Below are 6967 nucleotides of genomic sequence, written 5' to 3'. Positions count from 1 at the left end.
CTGAAAATTTATATAAAAATTACAAATATAATTGACACTTTTAGATTAATTTATATTTGCTTAATGAGGCTATATAGTTAAGGAAGGCTATTAGTTAAGGAAAAATCCCCTTAATCAAATTAAGATAGAGATCATTTGAAAAGACTGAGTTTCAGTGTTTATGTAACTGGATCCATTTTATTCTTTTGATTGTTTAACTCTTCATAATTTCCCTTCTAAAAGTACTGCCTAAAGCCTGAAAGTTTACCTAAGCCTTTCTACATTGGAAGATCTTGAATTCCAATTATTTGACATTAATTACAATTTTTATTATGATTTAACAATAAGAGAATGTTTCTTTTAATTATCATCATTGTTATTATTTTTATTGAATCCATTGGTATGACACTGGTTAATAAAATTATATAGATTTCGGCTGTACAGCTCTATCACACAGCAACCATAAATTGTATTGTGTGTTCAGTTTTTAACATTCCCGACTGATGATATAATGAAGTTTCTGTTCACACTCTCACTTGATTAGTGTTGAATCATGGCATTTAAGGCAAAGAGGATAATATTACACCTCATTACATCAGGGTGTAACAGAAGCACTGGGTATTGTGCATCACAAGAATACATGGAAGAAGCAGAACAAGAAGAAATAGATTTAGGTAGACTGAGTTTCAAAGGACCTTGAATCCTGCTGTAACAAAAAATAAAAAATGCAAGTTCTACTACCTGCCACAGCAAAAGCCAAATCCACGAGACAAGTGCTGGTGCAAAAGGAAAAGGTTTTATTCAGGTTCTGTGAGCTGACACAATCATGGGCTCCTGTTCAAAGACCAACTCCCTTTCCACAGTTCTTTTTTTTTTTTTTTTTTTTTTTTTTTTTACCTTTATTGATTTTAAAGAGAAAGGAAGGGAGAGGGAGAGAGAGAGATAGAAACATCAATGAGAGAGAACATCGATTGGCCACCTCCTGCATGTGCCCTGACTGGGAATTGAACTGGCGACCTCTTGGTTCATAGGTCAATGCTCAACCACTGAGTCACACCAGCCAGGCTAAAATCCACACTTCTTATAAGAATTAAAGGAGAGTGTTCTTTTTCTATCCAATGATCTTGCTAGCTATTGGCATGCTCGGACCCTGTCCATTCATCTTTCTAGCTTTTGGCATGCTCATTGTAAGAACCTCCCCTGAGCCATCTTGGCCAATGGGGGAGACTCCCTGCTACTCACAGATGATTTACAGTGTCAGAGTCAGCAGAAAGTGCGGTGCTGCAGGAACTGCTGTCAGACAGCCTGGAGATGCTCAACCTCAGCCTGCTTTGCACACTGGGCATGGCACATGCACATCTCAGGAAGCAAGGTGGAGTCCGCAGGGCACCCGTGGACCCCAGGACACCTGTTTTCCTCTGCAAATCCCGTGCGGCCTGCCCTCTGGCTTATGGTCTACGGCAACACTACACTAAGCATTTGGTGTTTTATACTATAAGATAAAAGTCAAGTCTGTTAAGGAAGTGGATTCCTCTAACCATTGTTTACAACTCTTTATATGGACCGGTCCCTAATACTTTTGGCCAACCTTTTTTCTCCCTGTTTATAAAAAAAACAAAAAACCTCAGTTTATTCCATATTGAGGGGGAAGACATAGTCCTTTTAGGCCAAGCTCCTTTGTGGTTTTTGTCAAGAAGAGAGGCAAACTCCATTAGAGAAGGAAAAGTGTCTATATACATTCCCAAAAGAGTACGTGATACCACTTGAGGGGAAAGACAAAAACAAATCAGGACTTGCTTTGTGACGGTCAGATGTGAATTCCACGAGCTCTTTTATACTTCCATTCTTGTCTACCATAGGTTAGATTGTAAAACATGTCAACTTATAAAAGGCAATTATTATTCAGTAATAATGAAAAGAAAAGAAGCCACAAACCATGTTCTGAACAGTAAGATTATTATTATTATTTTTATTTTTATTTTTTGGTATCTCCACAACATAATTATTTTTCACTCAGTGTTTCTCCAGGTTTGGAGATTTTCATTTTTTTTATCCAGACAATTACAACTTTGTTTTCATACTGATTAGGTTAAAATCCCCCAAAATTAATTCTAGACTACTGCTAATTATTTTAATTTAGACAGCTGTAAATAAATTTTAAGCCCAGCTGGTGAATCTCAGCAGTTGAGCATCTACCCATGAAACAAGAGATCACTGGTTCAGTCAGGGCACATGCCCAGGTTGTGGACCAAGTCCTTAGTGGGGGTGTGCAGGAGGCAGCCGATCAATGTTCTCTCTCATCAGTGTTTCTATCTATCCCCCTCTCCCTTCCTCTCTCTCTCTCTCTCTCTCTAAAATCAATAAAGAAAAAATATATAAGTAAATAAAATTTTTATTGTTTCTGAAAATATTCATTTGAGTAAAAAAGATATTTTTAAACTACTCAAATACATATGTGAACTGATATGTTTTTTCATTGACAGCAAATTACTTTTTTCCCTGTCAACTTATAAACATACTTGCTATCCATCTTCTCCTTTTAAATGTGTGTCACAGACTGTTTCCTAGTGATCTGCACGAAATCAGGACTCAGAAGTGGCGAGCTATTTTCCCTCGAGCAAATTTAGTAGAACCGTGTCCTTATGCTTCAGTTCTCTAGTTTCTAGTGATAACAATCCCAAAATCTAGCAAGATTCATTCACCCCTAGACCTTCACAAGATTGAGACAAATCGTTTCTATAAATCCTAATTATTACTATGTCTGCCTTTTTTTATCGTAACAATCAAAACCAAATTATCTCTAAGAATGATTAATCCAAGAGCGATAAGTGAAGTGAAATGCCCAGAGAGGATTGGAACAGTGACCAGTGACAAGTCTGTTGTGATCATTATGATATAGGACTGGCTTAGACAGGAGGATATGGATTAAATGGGGTGAATCAAAGGTATTCTGAGGAAGGATAGATAGAATTCAGCACATTTTCTGTCCTCTAAATGGTAGAGTATACTCAAATATGATGGTATAGGTTTCTATATTAGACAGAGTATGGGTTCTGATTGCTCCTCTCCACATCCTCAGTGACACACACAAGCTTAGCACAAAAGTAAGATGCTCAACAGATATATGAATGTATAAATCAATGAAAGAGATAAGGGAGTATTGATAACATTGTAAGTTTTAATTAGGTATTTCTAGTTTTAGATTTAAATACAAATATTTACACAAAATGTTAAAACTCTGTCCTTTAAAAAGCTGTTGAATTGCCTGGCCAGTGTGACTCAGTGGTTGAGTGTCGAGCCAGTCACCAAGAGGTCACCAGTTTGATTCCCGGCCAGGGCACAGGCCCAGGTTGTGGGCCCCATCCTCAGTGTGGGGCGTGCAGGAGGCAGCCAGTCAATGTTCTCTCTCATCGATGTTTCTCTCTCTCTCTTCCTCTCCCTTCCTTTCTTTCTAAAATCAATAAAGAAAAAATATTTTTTAAAAAATGCTATTCAAAAGAATTTGAAATTATTTCAGAAATTAATAGTCGAGTGAAAGGCCCTGTGTTGACTATTGCAGAAACACTCAGGCTTCCCCAGTCCCAAGACATTTTCTCGGGGTCCAGAAGTGTGCGGTTCAATGAGTCCTAGCCTTTTATTTTGATCATGTTAAATTCTGTCCTTATCAAATTCTATTTCCATAAAGAATCAATCTATGCAATAGTTGTTTGATTCTAACAATTTCTTCAGCAACTTTTTGAACAAGTTTAAGAAGTCAGCAGTCAAACTTTGTTCTTCAATGACAATCCAGTGAAGAAAAAGTGTGTTTTAGGGGGAGAGAATTTTGGGAATCCTGAGTTAAACAATCTTAAACTAGTTTTTTCTTTCCCTACGCATCTCTAAGGACCTTTTAATACTCTAAAGAAATGGAAACCATAGCATAATTCCCCAACCATTTACTTTGATGAGAACATTCTACTGGACAATACTCCATAGAACACCCTTGGGGAACTGCTCTAAGGATTTCACTCATAATTCCCTCTCCATATTTAATAAATGTTTTCTGACTAAGCTTGTTATCTTTCCAGTATCTTGTGAGCTATGCAAGGACCAGCAAGAGTCATTCACTTATTTAACACAGGTTAACTACTGACTAAACGAATTATTTACTGACTCACCATCTGACCGCATGACCAAAAACCAGGCAGCTGTCATCAGAGGAGGCCAGCAGTGAGCTGTGCAAGAAGCTGACATTTCTTTTTTTTTTCTTTAATCCTTACCCAACAATAGTTTTCTATTTATCTTCAGATGGAGTGGGATGGAGGGAGAGGAAGAGACAGAGAAACATTGATGTGAGAGAAACACATCAACTCATTGCCTTCCGCACGACTCCAACCAGCGCCGGAGACAAACATCAACTGAAGTACATGCCCTCAACTGAAATCGAACCCAGACTCTTTGGTCCACAGGCCAATGCTCTAACCGCTGAGCCAAACCGGCCGCAGTGAGAAGCTGACATTTCTTTTATTTATTTATGTGTCTGTTTGTTTGTTTTTGTTACAGATGTTTCTCATTTTCCCCCATTGACACCCTCCCTCCCATCCTCAGCTTTGTTGTCTATGTTCATTGGTCATGCATATATGCGTGTAAGTTCTGTGGTTTTTCTCTTCCCCCACAAACCCTCCCTCCTCTGAGGCTTGTCAGTCTATACCCCACTTCCATGTCTCTGGGATAGTTTTCTTTAGCAGGTTGTTTAGTTCATTATATTCCACAAATAAGTGAGATCATGGGATATTTGTCTTTCTCTGCTTGGCTTGTTTCGCTGAGCTTAATACTCTCCAGGTCCTTCCATGTCATCTCAAAGGACAAGAGACCTTTCTTTATTACAGCTTCATAGTATCCCATTGTGTACATGTATCACAGCTTTTTAATCCACTCATCTACTTATGGAGACTTGGGTTGTTTCCAGATTTTAGCTATTGTAAATGGTGCTGCTATGAACATAGGGGTACATATATTCTTTCTGACTTGTGTTTCTGGTTTCTTAGGGTATATTCCTAAAAGTGGGATCACTAGGTCAAATGGCAGTTCAATTTTTAATTTTTTTAAGGTAACACCATGGTGTTTTTCACAATGGCTGTCCCAGTCTGCATTCCCATCAGCAGTGTATTAGAGTCCCCTTTTCTCCACACCCTCGCCAACACTTGTTGTTTAATGATTTGTTGATGGCGACCATTCTGACAGGTGTGAGGTGATACCTCATAGTTGTTGTAATTCACATCTCTCTGATGATTAGTAATGTTGAACATTTCTTCATATGTCTCTTGGCCATTTGTATGTCCTTTTTGGAGAGGTGTGTATTTAGGTCCTCTGCCCATTTTTAATTGGGTTCTTTGTCTTCCTTTTGTTGACTTGTATGAACACTCTATATATTTTGGAAATTAACCCCTTATCTGATGCATCATTGGTGATTATGGTCTCCCGTATAGTGGGATCCTTTCCATTTTGATGGTTGTTTCTTTTGCTGTGCAGAAGCTTTTTAGTTTGATGTAGTCCCATGTGTTCATATTTTCCTTTGTTTCTTTTGCCTTAGGTGTTGTATTGGTGAAAATTCTTCTGCGTATGATGTCTGAGATTTTTTTGCCTACATTTTCTTCTAGAATTTTTATGGATTTATGAGTTACATTTAAGTCTTTTATCCATTTTGAGTGTATTATCATGTTACCTTCAGGTATTATGTCTCTTTACACCTGAGCAGGCTTTCTAAATGGGTCTTCCTCCTGGGCTGGCGTTTCTCATCCCTTATGATATACAAGCTGGTGTTCCAGGTAGCCTGTGTTCCTCTTCTGTTTATCCAGGTACTTTCCCACAAAGCGTAGGAGATCAGTTTCCTCGATGGCTTCCATGATCTTCAGGTCTAGCAGGAGAATAGTTAACTTGTTCTCCAACCCAGAGCAGACTCCAGAGTTTGTACTCCATTTCCCCAGTTATCTATATTTCCCCAGTTATCTATGTCTGACCTCTTCATCACCAGAAGGCTGATTTTATTCACGTTTTCTTTGATATCTTAGGAATTACTTTGTATGTTCCCTCTTCACCTCAGCTTGGTCTTCAAAGAATGTGGCACAAAGAGGTGCTCCCATGTCTTCGTTGTAACAACAGACCACTGATATAAATAAGCATCACTGATGTGCAGCTCATAAGATGCCACGTGGTGAATAATAGCTCTGCAATCTTCAGAGAGGAGGCTGTGGTCCTGGGATGCATCATGGCGTCAGAGAAAACCCAGCATAAACAGTGCTCAGACTGCCCATTTCTGAGTGGAGAGTTCATTGCAACAAGGAAAGTCCAAAGGGGAGAAGGAAAAGATAGATTAGGGACTCAGCAACACTCAGGACTGCAGCGCCCTCGCCAGCACCTCAGTCCCCGGCTCCTGCTGTATTCATTCAAGAGAACTGCAAAGCAGCAAGCCCTGTAGTGCACCTAACAACAAACACAGGCTTTCAGAAGAGAGGGCGAAGAGAAAAACCTCAGGTGGAAGAACTACATTTTCACCATTCCGTTCTTCCCACAGAGATCCCCACTCTCTGTTCTGACATACTTCAGTGTTTCTTTATTAGACATGGGAAGTACTGCTTCCTGGTAGTAGAATATTTGGGCAGAAAAAGGAAGAGCAATCTTTGCATGAGAAAAGAAGGAAGAACTGAGATGCTAGAGATGCTGAGGACAAGCATCTCTCCTTATTTTGCCAAGATCCTAGAAGGCTAATACTGATTTTTCTTGTTGAAATTCTGGGTGTTATTCCTTCTTTTTCTAGTCCCCCCCCCTCTTGTAATTTGCTTCAGGTGAAAAAGCAAATGTATTTGTGTGTGTGTATGTGTGTGTTTGCATATATTTGTGTGAAAATCACCTTACGTTAGATTTTCTCACTGAGGTCACAGAATGACCCTTTGTCAAGGCTGAATCAGGATCTCTGAGGTAGTATGTAATTTGGAAAAAGAGCTAAGGA

This window comes from Molossus molossus, unplaced genomic scaffold (assembly GCF_014108415.1).
Source record: "Molossus molossus isolate mMolMol1 unplaced genomic scaffold, mMolMol1.p scaffold_m16_p_11, whole genome shotgun sequence".
NCBI classification, from domain to species: domain Eukaryota; kingdom Metazoa; phylum Chordata; class Mammalia; order Chiroptera; family Molossidae; genus Molossus; species Molossus molossus.
This window is presented reverse-complemented; position numbering follows the sequence as displayed.